Source organism: Ambystoma mexicanum, chromosome 1q (assembly GCF_040938575.1).
Source record: "Ambystoma mexicanum isolate Mex_15411 chromosome 1q, UKY_AmexF1_1, whole genome shotgun sequence".
NCBI classification, from domain to species: Eukaryota; Metazoa; Chordata; class Amphibia; order Caudata; family Ambystomatidae; genus Ambystoma; species Ambystoma mexicanum.
In genome coordinates, this window is record NC_090922.1 from 928,261,971 (window position 1) to 928,284,800 (window position 22,830).

A 22,830-nucleotide genomic window follows, 5' to 3' on the forward strand; every position below is an offset into this window, starting at 1 on the left:
GTGCTGGTCGTGCATCTCAGGGGCAATGACTTAACAAGTCTGGGGAGAGGGAGCCTGTTGAGGGAAATTATGTCTTCTTTGCAGGAGTTGGCAGCACAGCTGGGGGAGACTGAGATTGTATGGTCGGAAATCATTCCAAGAGAGGGATGGAGGGGTGCTTAGAGTCACTCAGCTGTGGAAAACTCAAAGAGGAAGTTGAATTGCGCAATGGTGAAATTCTGCAAGGGCAGAGGTTTCCCTCGCATCAGACACGGATTGATCAACCTTAAATCCCCAGAATCTTATTTGAAAGACGGAGTGCATTTGTCGGCATTGGGGATGGAGCTGTTTTGTCTGGAATGTGTGCACAAAGCTATTGGAACTGTGAAGGAGAAAAAGGGGGAGCCGCGATGGGTGGTAACCCACCTTCGGAGTGGCAGTGTTTTGGTGAATAGTGAGGAGAGACAGACTCTGAATGAGCCATTGCTAAGCCGGAGGGGTCGTCGCTCTTTCAGACCAGCACCTCCTGGGAGCCTGAACGGCGGGGACGTCTGGTGGTAGCAATGAGGGCTCCGCGTCCCCCCAATAAACGGCACTCTCCCAGCCCAGGAACACATGCAGCAGCAGGTGGGTCTCAGGCACAAAGGGTTTGGGGAGTTGTGCCTATTAAAGACTTTGGGAAAAAGGGGGAAGCATGTTTTGGATACGGAGCAGTCGCCGCACCTTCGGAGCCATTTTCACTATTGTTTGCTGTGTTATTATGTAGGAAAATAAATCTGCGGCCTTTTTATGCCAAAAAAAAGAAAGCATGTCTCATTCTGCACCTTACTGGAGAGAAAATGAAGGTGCAAAATGAGTGAGCAAGGGTGATGTGAGTTGGCATAACAAATGGACAAATGCCCTGGTTATGTTAATGCAGGCTTTCAACTTGGCCTCGAATTAGCAGAGGAAGCTCACTTTTGCTTTAGAAAAAATGCTAGATCACTTAATTTATTTGCAGGGGAAGCTTTGCAAATTACAATTAGTCAGAAAGAAATGCAAGGTGACTGTCGGGTCACGGCACACCCTGGGAGAGGAGGAAACATAATAAATCATGTTGGAGCCCTGGAGCCTATAGGGCCAGTTCAGGCCCACGCACGCGCAGATACTGCTGCTGTTTCATAAACTGCTTATCAGTGACTGTCCTCCTCAGGCTGGCTCGTACACGCTCGTGCTGAAGTACTTCGATGTGTCCAGGAGGATGGTCGGTGATGTCCACTGCAGATCTGTTTGTGGTACTTAGATGTGTGCAGAAGGAGGCGGTCGGTGATAGCCACCGCGGGTCTGTTTACGTCTTGATTTCATCCTGCTGAATGATCGATCCGATTATTCCGGCCTGCTTATTATTTCTTCTCTTGGTAATCGTATCTCGCCCATTTCCGTTCTCCTCCTATCTCTCCTACCCCTCCTATCCTAGCTTCAGATCATTCTTCAATCTTTCTCACTATAATTACTTCCCTAACTCTTTGATCTCTGCCTTTTTGCTCCAGCATCTCTCTTAATCCTGTTTTACAGTGAGTGCAGCCTTTGCTGCAACCCTGCCCAATCCTGCCATACACCATGTGGCTAGTGACTTTTGGAAAGGTATTGTAATTAACAGTCTGTCTTCTGCTAGGGAGCAGCAGAGCCAGCAGATGATATGGGGGCGCTAATTTCAAAATAATGTTTGAGCCCCCCCTTGGCTTCAATTGGGAAAACCCACCTGCCTAATCATAAAAATGCATTGAGCTGGTAAAGTTAAGGTTTGAAAATGCAAAATGGCAGTGCAACAAAATGGTAAATGTGGTTTTTGGGGAATAAGCAGTTTAATTAGCGGCAGATTTGTGTCCCATTAGCACACAGCTCAGTGTATAAGATAGGCAATGGAAATAATGAATTCAGTGCAATTTAGGTAAAGGACTTCAGTTGGGGCAGGGCTGTGGTTCATTGATTATGATGGAGAGTAGTTTCCCAAATGTAAACTCCAATGGGTAATTTCCTGGCCTTCATTATTAAGGTTGCATATCATGAGCCACACCTTCAACTGAGCTATCGTCGGGAGGATGCACATTTTAAAAACAGGTGTCTCTTTAGAAAATATGTGCATATCATCAGCCCCATTGTGCTACTCCATTCTGTGGAAAAATCCGACCTTAAGCAGTGGAGGGAGTAGTGAGTGGCTGCAGTTAATCACTGGCAGTGTATCAGCCTATGCATAACAGAACAAAGAAAGGTAGCCAATGGAGAGCTGAAAAAGTAAATTACCACTATTTGTTAGAGTCACTCCTCCACCCCATTAGGATTTGGGGGCCAATTACTAATGCAAAGGTTGAAAGGCTCTAATTGTGGCCGGAACAGCACTGTAACTACACCTATAGCGAGGTGAATATGGTGGCCTTGCTTGTGCTGCGCTGAGGTTTGAGTTAAATGTGAGGGGATGTGAATGACAGGGGCTTGCTGAATGGGATCTGTCATTTCCAGGTGGAGCTTGGTCTTGAGGGTTAACCCTGCAGCTCTATGGCTCGTTCTTACCCTCCAGGGGAACAGGAATGATAATGTCAACATGTATACATGTACCAATGGCCATGCGTGTCACAAAGTAAAGGATATCTCTTGTTAACAAGGAGCAATGTAATATATGGCTAAAGTGAGCCCTACTCCACCTTATAAGGATACTGTAAGTCACCGAGGAGTTCTGTGACCAAACAGGAAGGATGCCAAAAGCTGAGTTCCTTTATAAGGTCATGGATCTTCAAGGTGACTTGCAAATATCCTTTTATCGTATGCTAGTGGGTATTGTATTCATTGCAATATATGGCCATACACTGACAGCCTCTGTAATGCCTGGCCTTGTGCTTAAAGTATTGCAAGATCTCTTCCCGTTACTGGTACAGTTAATCAATGTAGGAGCTGTTTGGCTAAAAAGACAACCAATATGCATGTTCTAGTATGTTGCAGAAAAAAAGCTTAATAGAATGCATCTTTTTCCGTCCTGCCATAGAAAATAAGCAATACCTTACAGATTCTCAATTTCATGTGTTCACTCGCCATAAACTGTTGCAGAAAGCGAGTATACTGGAAAGGCATTTGGAAAGCTTGCCACTTCTTTAATGAAGTGCTGCAGAGGCAGATGGAATAATGTGCCCTGTGCTGGCTTAAGCAGCAGGCATTGTGACGTCACATCTGAAGCCGAATAACTGATTACAGAGCACTTCTGAGGACATTTTCTTATTACAGGTCCGTAGTGATGTCCCAACTGGTCTGTAATAAGACAAATATTTACAGGCTTTTCTATTGGTATTGCAGGCTGCCATGCATTGTAATATAATAAATATATAACATTACAAAGTATTGCACATAGAATTCACGTCACTTGAGACTAAGCAGCATAAGCATGTTGGAAAAAATAGTGCAGCTTTTTTGTGTATGTTTGCACACGCTTTGGGTAATGAAGAAGTTGTTTTGTGTTGACATATCAAAGAGCATAGCATATGCTGGCAGCCGAAATATGCATACGATCATGGCGGATATTCCTTTGCACTGTTTCCCTTCCTCAAGTCTGAGCTTTTGGTATGTTTTACTATGGAGATGTCACATTAGGGTTCAAAGGGGAATTGTTTGGATTTTCCCCAAGTGACAGACAAGACTCAGAATCAGGCCCCCATTCGCTTGACTGATCTGTTCAGATTGATCCTAAAATAATGTCATGTTTTTCAACTATATTATTCTGTTCTAAGACAGTCATTTGGATGTGCAATGTGTTGGAAAACAGCCATGTAGTCCAATTTAGGGCAACAGCTACAACTTTGTGGTTATACTTATATTCACATGTTTGAGATGCTCACAACTGTATGCATCTTGGAGGTTTGTTCTGTTTATATGAGAACTTCCCATCTCTGATGTCCAATGCAATGCATTGTTGATATCCCCATCTAGTAGGCACTTTCCGTGGCTCTAAGGTGCTGCCATCCAGAATCAGGTGTGGTAGTCATATAGCGGCGTTGACAAAGCTGCACATGAAAGAGATGCCGAGAGCACAGCTGTCATTCCTCATTTTGAAGTTTGAACACTGCATCCTTTTATGATTTATGATTCTTGCCCCTAGGTCTTTTTTCTTCCCCGACTTTACCATGCACCGATTATACTTTTCCGATATACATCATCCTTTCCCAAAACTTTGCAATTCTTTTCTTTGTACTTGTTTCTCCCATATCCGTCTCTTAATATATTCTCTTCCCCTTTTCTCTCATGCTCCCAGTCCTTCCACCACTCTTTCCTCATTGTTGCACTAACGCATATCCCATTGCCTTCCTCGCCACTTTGTGCCCTCACCCTCTCTCCCCACGTCTTTGATCCTCTACTATCCTATTATGATCTCTTCTTCCCCCACCCCTCTACCCACAATACACACTGTTACACTAACTCATACTCTTATCTCCTCATTCACCCATTGATGCATATGGTGACTGCACATACCTCACATCTTTCTTGTAATTACTGTATGCAATTACCTACCTTTCCCTATTATCCCTGATTTTAATTGGGGAAACCCCTCTCTTTCGCAATTTCTAAACATATGACAAATCCCTTCCTATCTACAGCGTTGGGACTGGGAACTGGGTCAAGTTGGGGGCGCCTATCAGACTGTTTGCCTAGTGTGTCAAAATTCCTTGCACCGCCCCTGACAACAAAACCTGGAAATGTCACATTGCGGGAGTGCACGCGCCATTGACAACACTGGCATTAATTCATGGTGTTTAAAACCTGAACACTTTTTTACATTTTCAAACACTTTTAGAAGAAAACAGCCTCCCTTGGTTTTGTGTGTGTGTGTGTGTTGATTTTATGACAGACTGCCCATTTACCTTGTGCTATTTGTATAGTTATGCAAAGCCAATTGAATGAAGTGTGCATATTTCACCTTGATTTGCTCATTTCTGGTGACGTCACATCCCATTGCGTATGTTAATAAGTCCCCCCACCTCTTTTTTTAGGACTTGACCCCCTGCTTCCATTCATAGTCACCCTTCACACATTCTATCTTTCTGTATTGATGTGTGGCTGCAGTACACTTGATTTGGCTGTCACCACAACATGCTTCTCCATGCATTCACCCGGTGACTAACATGGAGCTGGTGAGGTCACGCAAAAAGCCATTGTAGTTAACGAGCACAGAGGAGACTCACTTGTATGTGCTATACCCTCAGTTGCTCACATAACCATCAAGCAGTTTAATCCAGGCTTTCATGGGTTTCATACCATCTGCTTTCTGAGGGTAAGACAATAAACAATTAAATACAAAAACATAAAAATAAGGTACAAATGTAATCTTAAGAACCTAAATGTAAACGAGTCCCAAGAAAAAAAACAGACATTCTTGGCAATAATCAGAAAAATTAGATAAGCTTTTCCCATGTTGTTGTTTGCACGCACTAATAATTATTAAGAAAATAAAGGTGAATTCAGTGAAAGTGATATAAAAATATGAAAGACGGTAAAAAAAGAAAAATGATAACGGGCTGGAAGAAAAAGAAAACCAAGTTGAAATGGATAGAGTCGCAGAACACACCTGCTTCCCCACACATAACGCTGCCCTCCTGCACTGTTCTCACTTGTCCTACCTAATCGCACTATCCTTCCCTGCGAACATTTTGTAACTTCTTTTTTCACTCCCACCTTTTCAAACTTGGAACCATGTAAGGCCCTCCGAGACACTCTGGTTAGGGAGGGCGCCATAAATAAGAAATCCAATGCAATCCAAATAAAGTACAGTAGCGTTACCTCAAATAAAGCTGATTCAACATCAGCAAACTGTAATATTAGAAACAGACGTCCATACCTTAAGTCCTCCGAAAACGAAACGCTGCCCTGTGGAGAACTGAAGCTTAACCTGCGTACGAACTGTCATCCTGTATGGAGCTGTGATAGACACTGAAAAAAGTTGAGGGATAAAGGACACACAACTTGTGTACACACATCGTGTCATAATAGACATAGTAAAAAGATTAGGAGCGTGATATCCGCATAAAAATAAAAGACGGAGTCACAATGTAAATACAAGATAGATGCAATAAGATGCTATAACATTTTTTGACAAAAACAACATTTTGTCCAAATAAATAGAACTCATCCACATCCACCTGAGTGAACAGAGAAGCAGCACTGAAAATGCAAATGTAAAATATAAATAAATCAAGAAAAAAACCTTGGTCTTGAAAACATGTAAAGATTCTGTCCATGTCACTTCATGGTATAATGTTTATTAGTTTCCCTTTTCTAGTTCACCCGCTGCTTTTGTTAGAAGATCCAGGACACCCCCACATCCCACGTCATTGAGCATTTATTTGACAGTGCATTTAAGATATTGTGGGAGGACGTCTCTCCGCAACTGCCTAGTGTAAAATACAAGAGACATTTCACCAGCAATATGAAGGGTATACTGTTTCTTGTGGTTAAAATGTGATGCAGTGTGTCATACCCTGGTTTTGGGTTCCCAGTAGCTGTGACACATGCATGTACCAGATACAGATGATCATGTACACACTTCCACAAAGCAGGAGTGAGTAATGTGAGCCTTTTCCCAAGCAGTGGACTTCCTGCAGGGAGTGCAGACTTTTGCGGACTGGAGCTACCCATGGCCTTGAGATGTGGTGGACTGCGCCAGAGAGGAATAAGGGGATAAGGGAAAGGGCACCTTCAGTTTAGTGGGCAAATTAAGGCTTTACCAAATCAAGAGAGAGCAGAGTGGAGGAGTCTGGACGCAGGCCTCCACCTTGGCGCCCAACTAGCCAGCCACCTAAGTCCCCACGGGGAGGGCTGAAGAGTCTAAGTGGTACAAATGGCTTACAGTTAACCCCCTGCCCCCAAAGGTGCAGAAGCAAGGACTGGGTAGATGATGACAGGTGAGAGCCAGAAACCCATAGCAGGCCTGCAGCCTGTGTTGGTGATCACATCCTTGCAGAGTAACGTATGTGCTAGACTGGTCCAACTCAAAGCTTCGAGGGCTGGATTCATGTTGGTTTTCAGGATGCCCTCATTAATATTCATGAGATAAATTTGCGTACAATGATTCTAAATGTATGCACATTTTTCCTCAGGAATATTAATGAAGGATATCCTGAAAACCCATCAGGTTTCTGGCCCTTGAGGCCTGGAGTGGGGCAACCCTGGATGGGGCCACTGCAGGTTCTATTCCCGAGAGAACTGCTGCACCGACACCATACAGTGCACTGCAACCAAATCATTCCAACGATGCACGTGACACCTGGGTGAGGAGGCGCAGTGCAGTGGAGCTAATGGCCGCAGCGTTCTATTGGGAAGGTGCTTGTGTTTTGAACGCACAATTTGTGTTTATCGTGTGTACAGTTGTTTTAATACAAACTGTGTCTATTATTTCTTGACGTGACATAATGTTGCTTTCTGCTGGTTAATGTGTACAACCCAGTATACCTTGCGGGCAGGTGCAGGCATGTTACTTCAAGCAAACAGACAGATATTTAAGAGTTTCAGGCCTTGCAGATATCGAAACCGACCTCCTGTTACAGGTGGACGCCATGCTGGGCTCCAAGGAACATATAGGGAACAAAACGGTTGCACTTAGTTTTGTTTAACCCACGAAGTGCTCTCTTTTTGTTTCTCGTCTACATAAAGCAATACAGGCACGTTCCTTTCCTCCATTGTTGGGCTCTGCTCCCCTTTATGTTAATATCAATCTAATACAGGCATAGGACTCGATAAAGTTAAATCTGAAATTGTTTTTACACTTGGACGGGTGTAAGAGTTTTGATACGCCTTTATTAAAGCGCCTCAACGATTTGTGTTAGTGAAATTGTTTTACTCACAATTGTATATTTCGTGGTGACAAGAAAGTTACGTGAGTTCTCAAGTGTGTATATGCACAGACTGCAATGTCCACATTTAAAGAAACCCTTTACTACTCCTAGCCAGTTTCTAATGGGTTCGTGTATAGCCATATAGGTGGGGCATAGTTTGTTGCGTGCGGCAGCAGCCCTATGGTAAATAACATTAGGTCTGGTTCCAATGTATGTAATTGAGTGTTTCGTCCATTGCCTGTGTTTGTTATGTATTTTATGTACGTACCCGGGAAAGTGCCATTAGCCAATCAGGTGGCGAGAACAGCATGCGAGAATACACATTCTCCGTCTGCTGTTCCAGCCACCCAAGGCCCTTCCCCAGGTGACGCTATTTATTATAATTTTTTTCATGTGGGGAGGCAGCAGGGAGCCTCCCCCTCTTGTCCCCCCATCCCAAAAAATGAACACAAGCTCTTTCCAACCCACCTGCAAGCTCCGGTCCAGCACTCCTCCCACTCCCGGCTGCCATAGAAATGGAAAAGGGACGTAGTCCCTTCTCACTATGCAGCAGCCATCTTTCTTTCCTCTGGAGATTGGTGTCACTTGTTCAGCCAATCTCCTGAAAGAAAAAAAAAACATTAGCACCCCAGATAAACCCCAAGGTGCGAACGGCTTTTACCCCCGTGGTGGGGGGTGGACAAGGACAGTAACAGCGCACAGGCATCGCTGAGGCGCTCACCTCAGCTCAGGATGGCGGGCCATTACCGGTCATGTTTGTCCCCCCCACTGCGGGGTGAAAGCCATATACTTGATGGCTTTTGCTACTGCAACTAGTGATAAAGGGTGCCTGTTCCTGTATTTCTGACAACTCAATTGGAAATTACTTATTGGGCCTCATTCCGAGTTTTGCGGTAAGTATGGGTTTTTACCGGCATCGCCATGCCGGTTAATCCCCTAGCGGCATACCGCTAAAGGGCATGTAAAACCCCTTAGCGGCATGAAGCGAGACGGTCATTACAACACCGCCACCGAAGCTTCGCTGTCCGTTATTAGCGGTGACCGTAATTTACGGTATCCGTAAATTATGGTCACCACTAATTAACAGATACGGAAATTACGTCATCGCACAGGAACGGGAAGGAGCGCGGCGGCCATCTTTAAAAACACAATCCATTGCCATCCTCTTAATACAGTACCCGGAGGTATATTTTCACCCTTAAAAAAGCCATCACTGACCAGTATCATGCCGAAAGCACTGAAGAAAGGTGCCGCCCGCATCAGGAAGGAGCGTTTCATGCAGGGCGAGCTCCAGGTCCTGGTGGACACCCTGCACGCAAATGCTGAGATAGTATTCAGCAGTGACATGCGTAGGCCCACCATTGCCAGGAAGAAGGAGATCTGGGGCTTGGTTGCACAGAGGGTGAGCGCCGTAGGGAACACCCCCCGTACGACGAGGGACTGCAGGAAACGGTGGGATGACCTCCGTCTCAGAGTGCGGGCCATCCTATCGGCCAACCGAACACAGGCCCTGGAGACAGGAGGAGGCCCAGCTTCTCCCATCAAGATGATGCCCTGGGAGCAAACGTGTGCGGACATGATGGGCACTGAAGCCATAGAGGGGGTCGGCGAGATGGAGTGCGGTGCCCCGTCATCCGCAGATGGAGGTGAGTGTCATGAGTGAAGATAGTAAATGCATTCCCAATGTAAGGCACCGCCAAGGGCTGGGCAAGCAGTCACATCACGTATGGGAACCCCCCCCCCCCCCATCAAATCATGCCGTCACAAGTGAGACCCAGGCTGATGCTAGGTGCAAGGCTCCAACCCATATTGGCCATAGCACACAAAGAGGCAGTCAATGTAAGTCAGCACAGTACTCCACCAACATGAGTGACCCAGACACCTGCATGCATTTACCATCCATGCCCAGGTCACTGTCCCACTCCCCACCCAAATGTCAACAAAACGCTGCAATCCCATTGTTATACCATAGGCTTGAAGAAATGCTGACCCCCAAATCATAGCTCATGCCATCTCTCTCTTCCCCCCACAGGCAGCGGCCATGAAAGTGAGGGCCAGGAAGCCACGCAGCCCTGTACCTCCAGGGGCACAGCCAGGGGACAGCGTAAACCTGCAGGAAGGAAGAAGGCACAGGCAACACCACCTGCACCAGCAAATCCCACGGAGGCTGCACAACCCACACCCACACCCCTACCCATGCCTGCACTGCCGACGGAGACATGCCCCACGGTGCACTCAGAGGAGTCCAGTGTGGCAGGGGAGAATGCTGCCATGTGCCTCCTCGGGGAGCCAGATAGCCCAACATCAGTTCCCGTATCCGACGTGGAGGAGCCCCATGACATTGTACAGAGCCCAGACACCCCATCCTACAGTCAGGTTGCACACAGCGACTCCGGGGAGAGTGACACCCCAGGCCTCACAGGCCAAGGAGCACCACCTGCCAGTCCTGGATCCACCTCCCCTGCAGAAAGCCCCGAAAGGGCTGCAGGCTCAACACCACGGCTGCCGAGCACATCTGCCACACCGGCCATGGATGGATTGCACTCCCAGCGCCTCACGGGCCTGATTGAGGACTTTATCCGGGACAACCGTGAATCCAGGTCGGAGTGCCACAATGACCTACAGGCCCTGGGCGAAGTCATCACTGCCAACACAAACCGGCTCTGTGAGGTGCTGGGCCGGATCGCTGATGCCCTGGAGGCAGCACCCCCCAGACCACAGCCCGAGTGGGAGTACCCACCCTCACAGTGCTCCTCCACGCAGACCAGCCCTGTCCATCGGTCAATGCGCACACTCCGTCGCCAGAACATGGATACCCCTGGCTCTGGAAGTACACAATGACCATACTGCCACACACATGTGCCCTATGTTGCACTGATGGGACTATTGTGGGGTTGTTGTGGGGGGAGGGGGAGGCGGGTGAGGGTGTGTGTGGGAGTTGGGGGGAGGCGGAGGGGGTGAGGGTGTGTGTGGGATTTGGGGGAGAGGGGCGGGGGGTGAGGGTGGTGGTTTTGTTGTACACGTTCCTACATAAATGTTGAATACACTGGTTGTTCATTCCCAAAAAACAGAGTGGACATTGCTCATTTTGCTTGTGTCTTTTAATGTCGCACATTGCATGGTGTACATGTATCCCCACACCCAGTGCCCAATGTCCTCTCACCCTCACACCCTCAGCTGACTTGTGAGTCAGAAATATTGTCCAATCAATGATTGCCGCACTGAACGTCCCTCCTGTGCATCGGCACCGTGCTGCTGTCCTGCCATTCCTTCCTCCTCCCCCTCATAATCATCTGGTGGTAGCAGTTCCACGTCAGGGGGCAGTGGCACGTTCCGACGGATGCACATGTGTTGTAGCATTACACATGCCATGGTGATCTTGGACACCTTCTCGTGGCTGTAGATGAGTGCCCCACCAGACCGGCTGAGGCAACGAAATCGTGCCTTCAACAGGCCGAAGGTCTGCTCTATCAACACCTGTGTACGGGTATGGGATCTATTGTAGTCCTCCTCGTGCCTGTTCTGTGGGTTGCGGACCGGGGTCATGAGCCACGGCTTTAGAGGGTAGCCAGCATCACCTGCATGGAAGTGGAAAGGAGGTAATTGTGTGTGCATTCATGGTGGAGAATTGTACTAGTCTTACATGGCCTCAGATGACTACTGGGATGAGTATGCACCCCCCCCCCTTTCCCACCCAGGTGGAGTATGCATCCACTCCCCCTTTTCCCACCAAGGTGGAGTATGCAGGCGACCTACTCACAGCCCCAATGCACTGCCATGGCCCATTCAGGTTACTCACCAAGCAGCCAGGCACGTCGTCTGGCATGTCACTCCATGTAGTGTGGTAGTGTTGAGTTCCGCAGGACCAAGAAGTCATGAGTTGATCCGGGGTATCGGGCATTGCAATGTGTGATGGATTTACTGGCATTACACACCATCTGCACGGTGATGGAGTGGTATTGCTTGCGGTTGCGATACGGCACCTCCATGGCATGCGGGACCACTAATTCCACGTGGGTGCAGTCGATGGCACCTATGCAATTTGGCATGCCTGCCAGTGCATGGAAGGCAGCTTTGGTGTCATATATCTCCTGGGGAGTACGGGGTAGGGATATGTATTCCCTTGTGTGGGTGAGGAGGGCATCCAGCACTTGTTTGAGTATCCGTGAACATATGGGCTGTGAAATGCCATGCATGTGCCCCACTGTATGCTGGTAGCTGCCTGTGGCAAGGAAGTGGAGCACAGACACTACCTTCAGTAGAGGGGGGATGGCAGTGCAGATTTCTATGCGGCTCACTATATCATCATGTATCATGTCCACTATGCTGGTAATGGTGTCCCAGTCAAGCCGGTACAGGGTGTGGATCTGCTCTGGTGTGAGGTTGAAGGGGGTGGCTCTGATGCGGGGGATTGGGGGCTGGCGGCGTGGTAATGGTGGCTGCACCGGTAGGGCATGCTGGGCCTGTCTCACCCTCCTTCTCCTCCTGTGTATCCTCTGTGGTGGGGGTTGTGGTTGTTGCAGTTGCTGTTGTTGTAGTTGCTGCCTTGCAAGCAGGGCCTCCAGCTCCAGGAATGCTGCTACTATTGGCATCATCTTGGTGTGGGAGGGGGTGTGGTGTGTGGGTGTGCTCCTTTTGTGCTGTGCCAGACTCCATTGCCTCCACCTGTGCTGATTGAGTGCACCTGTTTCTCTTGGAAACACTGCTCAGGGTCCTTAACACCTTCTCGGCGATGCCGGTATTTACTCCATGGCGGTAAGGTACTTTGCGGTCTTGTGGAGGCCGTTTTTTCCATGTCCGCTTTACTTGGGATCAGCTCCGGTTTACGCCATTGCCGCTAATTACGGCATGGCGTGTCGGGCATGCGCCACTAAACCGCTATTTACGGCATCGTACTTTACGACGCCGTAAATAACGGTCTGGTGGGTCAGAATGGGCCGTAACGGGAAACGATGCCGGTAGTCCTTTACCGGCATCATTTTTCCCTTACCACCCAACTCGGAATGACCCCCATTGTCTTTTAATCCTTGCTTTATGAGCTGCTTCATTGATATTTTTGTCTGTATAGCCTCTCTTTTTGAATCCTTTCTTAACGGGGTTTATCTCTGTCTCGGCTACATCTTTTTCGCAACAGTTACATCTTGCCCTAATAATTTCCCCAACTGGCTGCTCCTTAGGTGGCAGCTGGTAGCCAATAGAGTCGAATTTACCTCTGTCGGTTTGTAGAATGTAGGTGATGAATAACACACTTTCCTGAAACACTTTATGAACAATTTTCCCATGACCACACACATAGGTTAGAAACATTGCAAAGAAACAGTGATCACTTTTCTGCAATTAGAAAAGCAGCACGAAATATACAATTGCGAGTAAAAAAATACGTCAGCAACAAAAATCATTGAGGCGCTTGAATAAAAGCCTATCAAAACTCTCATACCTTAACCAGGCACAGGGTTGTATGTGCTATGTCCTGCATTCCGTAAACAGCTTCACCTCAATTTATAAATGGCTATGACTCACATATAAGAGGCGTGGACGTTTATCTCTGTCAACCCAACCTTTGCACAGGTGACCTAGTATCTTTCTGAGGAGTAATGCAGACAAGTCCATTCTTTATCTGGGCTTTTTTAAAAGGAGACTACTCATGCAACAACTAATGCTATGTTTGATGTTGCATGCAGCGTGGGATTCCGGACTGGTCCGGGTGGTGGCTTTTTGCCATACGCATAGCTCTCAACCATTTGTGTCCACAAGGTGGGTGAATTCACCCGATTTTGTTTTTGGCGGGTGAGACGCCCATTGGAATGAATGGGCGTGCAGGAAGTTTGGTGGGTGACTCAGCCCTTAACAAGGCGGGTGACACCCGTCAAAAGCGTGTGAGTTGAGAGCCATGCATACGACTGGCTCTTGCAGTCTGTCTTCCAGCCTTCCTGTTCTTTAGTCGCAATGTGGTGACTGCCTCTCCGATCCCATCGAGTGATTGTCTCTCAAACTTCACGCCCTTAAGTGGACTGTGGGTGGGTCTCCCGGTGCTGGCAAGTGAAAGGATGTGTGCAGAGAATTCTGGGACATTTAGTGGAAGTGGTAGGTTTTCCCGCCGGAATGAATGCTGTTGCCTTCTACCATCCTCTGTTACAGATGTCAGCGACTGGCTGACTCTCTCTCACCCACAGTGACGGGGTGTCACTGGATCTGCAGTGCCCACAGTAGTATCGTTTACATCTTCTCCAATGTAAATGTCACTATTCTGCCTAATCTCAAAGTGTCACACCAGTAACGGCATTGGAAGTTTAGTGCCTTGTATGCACTGAAGGCCGCCAACAAGGGCTGCCTGCTTAACTTCTTCCCTGACTGCAACAATACAGGACCCTTCTGCTTGGCTGTTACTGCAATGGCAGCTGGGACACTGAGACCAGGAAGCACCAGCTGTTGATTTACACTGCTAGCTTCCTGTTTCACTGCAAGCCAGGGTTAGACATTCAGTATGAGGCTACAGCACTATGCCCTCGACAGATTATTACTATCAGCAGATATACTCCTCAGGACCTTTTCTGAATACTTTAAAATGTGTTGGGTTTACTGCTTATTTCATCTTTCGGCATTTCTTCTGGGAATACCACAATTGCGCATGGTACAACCGAAGATAGCGTGCTCTTTTCATATGGCTGTTTACCTGCCCATAAACCCCTTCCCTAGCTCTTAAGTGCACCTTGCATTTTATTTTCCTGTAAATGTGCCCCCTTACTGGTGAGCATTACTGGTGCTAAAACGAGTCAATGAGGTACTGGTCCTTTCTAAAAATCCCACATGTACCATATTTGCAATAGAACAAATAAAGCTAAATAGGACTCCTGAATAAAGAGAGTTTAGTCGATGCCCTTTTACAATCGACACATATACATTGGGCCTCATTATGAGTTTGCTGGTAAAAAAAAAAAATTACTGGCATCCCGGTGCTACCGTGTCCATGTAGCACTGCTGCCAGAATCTATGGTAGATTCCGAGTCAGCGTGCATGCGCATTCCGGCATGTTGGTAACGGTGGCACCGGCATGCAGGTAATGGCCCCCAAACCCTCCATACCAGCATCGTCGATGCCGCTGACACCAACTCCGGCACTGATGAGGCCATAATTGCCGGTACCGGTAATACCAGCACCGGAAGCAATTTCATTGCGCCAGAACAGGAAATCCACTGGCGGCCATCTTTAAAATCAGAATCCATTGCAATCCTCGTCCTACAGGAGTGCAACTGAAATCCAAAGTGCACAGCTACACTGAGGACTATGTCAGCCACACGAGGAACCGTCCATTGGCAAAACCACGCTTTAGTGAGGGCGGTGCTCAACATGCTTGCGGACACTCTAGTAGAGCATGCAGATGTTGTGTTTGGAGGAGATCTGCGCCTACCAGCACAGATTAGGAAGAAGGTGATATGGGTGGAAGTGGCCACTAAAGTGTCTGCTCTGGGGACAAAACCCCGGACTGTGAAAGACTGCCGCAAGAGGTGGGATGACCTGCATCTCAGGGTCCAAAACCTCCTTGCAGCCGAGCGCAGCCAGGAACAGGACACAGGAGGCGGTGCGCCATCCCCAATAAACTCCAGCCATAGGAGGAAACTTGTAGCTCGGTCATACACATGGAAAGCATTGAGGGGGTCGGAGATGCTGGGATGGGAGCAGCATCATCAGGAGATGCCGGTGAGTGCCCATGACTATAATCCCAAACCAAAAATGTCTCCCCAATGCAAATCCTAATGACAAGTCAGTGCCACCAGATCCCTGCTGCCTTGCCGCACACCAAGAGCCTCATTGCACGCAAGTATGCATCTGCCAGGAAGACAGGCAACAAACCCCACTGACACACCCCACATGTTCCCTGTAATGCACACACAAGTACCATCAGCATGAACAGACACACATCACTGTCCAGCAGCTGCCATCAGCCCTGTGCCACCACATGGCCCAATCCACCTCATGGCAAGATGTACACATCATTGACACCAGTCTCCCACCTGTCACTCCCACGATCTCCCTTCCCGCAGACTCAACATCAATGCAGCAACGTACACAAGGTGACTGCATCTTTGTCACAATCAAACTGAACATGTCACAGAGCCGCGGCTGCATGGCCACAACACCCAATCCACTACACACCAGTACCCCAGCCCACATACGCCATCCATGCCCACACTGTAAATATGCCCTCACACTGCTTCCCCCACACAATCATGTGTGCACCATGCCATGTCCTACACCGTGACATGACAATGCACATGACTATGAATGTACTAGCTTTGATGTATGTCACATGGATTTCACACACCTTAATAATGCCCTGCTACACTGTCCCCCACAGGCACATCATCTGAAAGTGAGGGTGAGCTAGCCACAACGCGCACCTCCACTGCAACACGTGGCCGGTGCACAAAATCTACCACCACTAGCCAGGAGCCAGGCATCAGCGCCACAAGACCAGAGCGTGCCTCTACATCTACCACTCATTCCCCCCGCCACCACCATACCCCTGCTGGCCAGCAGCACCACAAGTCCGCAACACCCGCGGCCAAGCAACCCCACAAACCAAACACCACCAGCAGCCAAGCCGGCACATCTGCCGAAAACACCTGTTTCCAAGGCGGCACATCACCAGGACGACCCGAATTCCCCAATCATGAGCCTGCCAGAAGACCCACAATCCCCTGTCCGGAGCCTGCCAGGAGAGCCACAATCCCCTGTCCGGAGCGGCCCGAACATCTGCATTCCTCCCCACCCAGCCAGATGCCCTTCCAGAAAGTGCAACGGATGACACAGGAGCACGCAGCACCGCTGAGGCCACTGCGGCTGGCACACAGAGCGATGTGGCACTGGATGAGGAAGCTGTGTTCTCTCCCCCATACCTCTGCAGCCCACCACCCTTGCCACTGGCCGGACTGCGCCACATCAGGGACATTGAGGGTCATCTCAGTCGAACGGAGGAGCAGCAAGAGGCTCTGCATGCCCTGGTCAGCCGATACCTCACCGAGGTTGAGGTGACACGCCAGACGGTGCAGGACACCTCCCCCAACACTGCGTGTATGCTCGGCAGGGTAACCAGGGGCCAATACCAACTGGCAAGGTGTGTGCGTGAAGGGAATGAGGTGATGTCATCAATGGTCGAGCCGATTAACATGCTGGTGACCGCAATTGCCGAGCAACAACACATCATACCACCACTTGGCACATCAGCAAGCGCAACACCAAGCAGCTCCACCCAAGGAAACCCTGTGTGTCCCTCGCAGAGACTGAATTGTCTGCAGGGGCCTCACCCCATCCACCAAAAAGGGGCGGCAAATAGGCTATGTAACCGGTGCATGTGTGGATGGAGTCGTTGGGAAGGGGATGTGAGGGTTATGGGGAGGTGGCAGCGGGTGTGTGGGTGGTGGTTGTGCGGGTGGTGGTTGTGCGGGGGGGGTGGAATAGGGGTTAGTGGGGGAGGGGCGTGTTGGGGCATTGTGTGTGGGGTTAGTGGGGGAGGGGGTGTTGGGGCATTGTGTGTGGGGCTAGTGGGGAAGATAGTGTGGTCCAAATTCAGGGGGATAGATGTGTACGGTTCAACAAATATTATCTGTATATAGTTCTTCATCTTTGAATACACCTGGTGTAGAAAAAACATATGCCTGGACATTGATTCTTGAGTGTGTATCAATGTAATCATGCACAGTGTCCAGCACCGAGTGTGACCCACACCCAGTTCCATGCCTTCCACATCCAATCAGAAGTAATTGTCAATTAATGCTTGCCGTGTGGTATGTCCATCATGGCCATGGTGTTGCTGAGGAATCCCAGCATCTTCACCATCATCATCCTCAGATGGCATCATGTCCATGTGAAGGGGCAGGGGGACGTTATTCCGGATGCACATATTGTGCAGCATCGCACATACCAGCACAATTCTGTGCCCACCTTCTTGGGACCGTAGATGGATGCTCCCTCGACCTGCTGAGGCAGCGGAACCAGACCTTCAGCAGGCCAAATGTCTGTTCAATGGTCATGCGAGTGCGTGCATGTGCACGGTTGTAGTCCTCCTCATGTCTGTTGTGTGGTTGCCTGATGGGGGTCAAGAGCCAGCCCATCAGGGGATACATGGCATCACCTGCATGTGAGCAAGAGAAAGGGTACTTCTGATGATTTTGTCATTCCATATTACCACACGAAAAAAACACAAATGACACAGACACAGGATGACATGACACTACATGGCAATTCACATTCTCTGTTGGCCGGAAAGTGAATGTAGGGCTGACCCTTGTGGGAATGTGGGGTAGGTGCAGTTTCTGCCACATGGCCCATTGAATGGGAACCTGCACATGCACAAATCATGTCCTACAGACCACTGTGGTCTCACTTTTCAGGATTGTGTTACCAATGGAAAAGGAGTGTTCATATACAGTGTCTACTGACACATTTGCCTGCTCGTATTGTCGTGATACAGGCCTTTCCCCATTATGCATTATACATACACAGGTATCCATGTACATATGCATCGACACATACCCCCATGTGACTAGGTCAGATGTTCATAGGTGGTATGTGGCACAGGTGAAGGGTTACGATATTGTAATATGTCTGGGTGGGTGCTAGCATGGTGGAATGGTGCTACATTGGATGTGTCCCACACCTCAATGCCATATCTGGGTGTAGTGAACAATAGTGCGTTTTCGTCTTTCTATATTCAAACCATTGTACTTGTGTATGTCCCTTAAGGTAACAGGACTGGCATACTGATCTGCGCTATACCAGTGGACTAAGTGAAGCCCCAGATTTTGTGTGTGTGACAGATGGTTTTCTTACTGGCGGAGCATCCTGACTCGTGATTTAATTTCCAGACTTCCCATTACATGCATTGTCAGTACAGGGTGGTGCATTATGGTACATGTGGTACAGGTTTTCAAATGTGCCTGATACATGTGCTGGTGTGAGCACCGGGTCTGTTTTTTTATTGTAGACGCGGCTGTGAAGGCATTGCATATCTGCATGCAGCAGCTGTGCTTTGTTATCTTGGAATTTACAGATATCATGCTTCAGGAACGTGACTCTGTGTGGTCTTCAACTGATCAATGTGTGAGGGTTCATGGTGTGTGTGTTGGTAATGCTGAGGTTCCTTGGTCTATTTCCACATCTGACTAAGCATTCTATTGGTCTACCCACTCTCTCTGCACTCCTTGTTATGTTAATGTGTTTTGCCAGGAGTCACGATGCATTCATGCATGCAGTGTGCACTTGTGCTCCTCATTGATTCAATACTATGCTCCCCTGCCCCTCAGGGCCCACCCAGCAGACAGGTTGCCTATCAACACCCCTCATGCCCCTGTGGTTAGACTCACCCAACAGCCATGTACGAGGTCCGGCATGTCGTGCCATGTAGCAGGGCAGCGTGGAGTTCCACAGCACCATGGCATCATGTGTGGAGCCAGGGAATCTTGCACAGCAATGCATTATTATTCTGTGTGCATGACACTCCATCTGTACATTCAGGGAATGGTACAGCTTCCTGTTGTGGTACACTACCTCCACAGCATGCCGGACCACCAGCTCAACATGTGTGCAGTCGAGCGCACCTATGACATTGGGCATGCCTGCGATAGCACAGTATGCAACTTTGGTGGCATTCACCTCCTATGCAGTCCATGGCAGGCTTATATGGTCGCATACATGGTTCAGGAGTGGACCTGGGTGAGCACACAGGGGAGAAGCAAGGTTGTGATATTCCATGCAGGTGCCCCACTGTGGCAAAGGAGTGTAGCACACACACTACCTTCAGCAGGGGTGGGGGTGGCTGTCCAGATGTTGATTACACTCACCAGGTCATCGTGCATGAGGTCCACTACTGCAGTGATGGTGTCCCTGTCCAGCCGGTACAGGGTGTGGATCTGGGCAGGGGTCAGATTGAATGGGCTGGCCCTTAGGCGGGGGATTGGTGGCTGCCTGTGGGGTACAACTGCCTGCACATTGGGTATGTGCTGGGCCATTCTCGTCCTCCTACGCATATGCTGCATGATCTGGCTAACTGCCTCCTCTTAGAGTAGTTGTTCATGCATGTACTCCCGCTCCATTAAAGCTAGTGCTAATGGTAGCATTTTGGCTTTGGGAGGGGTGTGTTGTGTGGATGTGCTCCTTTTGTGCTGTGCCTGACTCCATTGCCTTCACCTGTGCTGATTGTGGCCACCTATGGCAGGTATCTGCACACCAGATTCCTGTTAACACCTGCACCGCAATGCCGGTGTTAACGGCATAGTTGTATCCGTTATTACCGGCAGGTCCATGCCGGTAAGAGCCTGTCCGTGCACCTCTTGAATGACCCATTGAACTGCGGCATGCCGGTGTCACTGGCACGGCTGCCGCATGTCAACTCTGATACTGCAAGGGTGAGGCCGGTCAAAGCGGGTCCCTGCCGATGCCAGTGACACTGGCATTGCGGGTCGTAATGCTCTGGTCTAGTAAACGATGGCGGTATTACCGTACCGGCATCGATTTTACCGGACCGGCAACCTTGTAATGAGGCCCATTGTTTCTTAAATGAAACCATTGCAAACACACAACCATTACACAGAACAGCTGTAATCCTGCAAAATTCAACAAATTCGTCTTAAATCCTCCAACAGATAGTCCCACTGCACAATATCAAATACCCTCTTGGCACCCAGACACATTGAAACACCAGAGAAGTTTATTGAATACTGGGTACTGCATTTTCATGCATGGATTCTTAGCAGAGAATCCTCAGCCTATGTAGAGCAACACTATTTAGCAGATTGTGGCATCAGTGGAGGAGTTGGCTGTTCGGCATAACAACATATGATGCATTGCGAGTGATGCCAGGGGAGTGGCATGCACATTTGGTGTGCTTGTGATTAGGTTCCGTTTGTTCTTGGGCACCGTCTTTAGTGCAAGGTCTCATGTGAACCCTACCCCCCCCCCCCCCACAGGGATGCAGAAGGGTCTGTACCCTTCCGTGGCAATCATAGATATGATACCCTTGAGTCCATTGGCCTGTCACCCGCATTTGAGCCGAGTAGTCCACATGCTTTGGTGTGTGGGAATAATGGCACAGAGTGGCCCAATCCTTGCCAAAGGTCAATTAAAATGGAGTCATCCCATATTTAAATTGTGTACATTTACATTCATTTCATAAGGTATTCAAATAAACATTCACTTTAATTCACACATATAAACACCTATATAAATATGACAGGATAATATGAAATAAACTACAGAGCTAAATAAATCACAATTGCTTCAAAGTCAGTATCTATCATTAACAGGAAAATATTAATTTAGTTTTTTATAAACAAATGTATAAGCACCAGTAGGAAAACGTTAAAAATACATATTTCATAGAAGCAATATGTAGACTGGGAAGTTCATCCACAGTTGGTATCCTGCATTATTTATTTATTTTTTTAAACTTTATTGATTAAGCTTGACATTGCAACCGAGAAAAGCGAGCGGATTGATCAATCGGTAGGCATACAATCAATATACATAGTCTGGTGGAAAGAATGCAAAGAGCAGGGAAGGTACAATGGAAGGCACAGTGAACAATAACCAAGGTAATATGACATTAGTTAAGGCACATAGGTTGAGCAAAGTTCGGGACCGGGGTTGTCCGGTCGCTGGCATCATCGTCGCTGCAAAGACCCTTCGTCAGGAGAGCAGGAACCTCCCTTCATACATACATTTTCTATAGAAATATTTTTAAAAACACTCATAAGTAGTCTAATTGTAATAACGTGTTCAATGCTCTATACAGGGGTTACCAGTCAATTGGTCGAAAACATTTGGTCGACAGGACAATTGGTCGACACCATTTGGTCGAATGCCAAATGGTTGAATTTTTTTTTTACCCCTTTTTTGGTTTTTTTTGGGGGGTCCCCCCCAAGCCCCTTTTTTTCTTTTTTTTCCCCACACGAAAACCCACAAAACACATATAAAAAAAAAAAAAAAAATTCGACCATTTGGCATTCGACCAAATGGTGTCGACCAAATTGCAGTCGACCAGAATGTTTTCGACCAATTGACCGGACACCCTATACAGCAGTTCGATTTACTAATCCTGACTCGGTGTGGGCCATCCAATTGTGTAATCAAAGTTCCAAAGATCTAATTAACTTGTTGAGGATGAAATTGGTTTTGAATTCCAACACTCATAGATCCTAAGTTTGCTCAGACTAATGCCACAATTTATTCTTAAAATCGAAAATCAAATCAATGTATCTACCAATAATCCCATCCAATAATCCCATCCAGATCCCTAACACGATCCGCACATGCCCCTTCCTTCAATTGTGTTGAGTTATGCTTTCCAGGGAACCAGTAGTGTTGCTGGAGAACAAGGGTCAACGAGTTGAGGGAAACACACAGATCTACTGGGACGCCTTGGGCAAGGGAGGCACTAGCCCAAGCGAATGCGCATGACATTGTGAGGCTGGAAGGACCTGCATTTAGGAATGCATGAAGGCACATTTATTTATAAGCCTGGGGAAGTTCAGGTCACATAGGAGTCACTTTGGAGCTACAATTGAGGTGCCTACGGATACTGGATTTTAGGTGGAGGGAGATCTTTTGGTGCAGTGCCTAACCATGAGGGAGGAGGGAGTGCTACCCACCCAGCGGTTCTGTGATTCAGTGCATAAAGAAGCTCTTTTCCCTAGGGTTGGGAGAAGAGTGTAGGTGCTGAACTGTCATTATACTGGGGCACCTGGCCTGAAGACATACGGCCGGATCCAGAGCGGAGTACTTTGTGGAATATCTGACCCTCCTCGGGGAGGACGTAAGAGATGTAGTGGCACTGTTCCTGAAGAGGATCACATAACACTAGATTACTCGGGTCTTTGGCTCCTAGTCACTGGCGCAGATGCAGCTTTGAGCAAAAAGAGTGAGAGGGAAAATCCAGCTGTGTTACATGAAGAGCCTGAGGGCCTGCATCCACTGCCTGTGCCCAACCAACCGCTCACCAGCCACG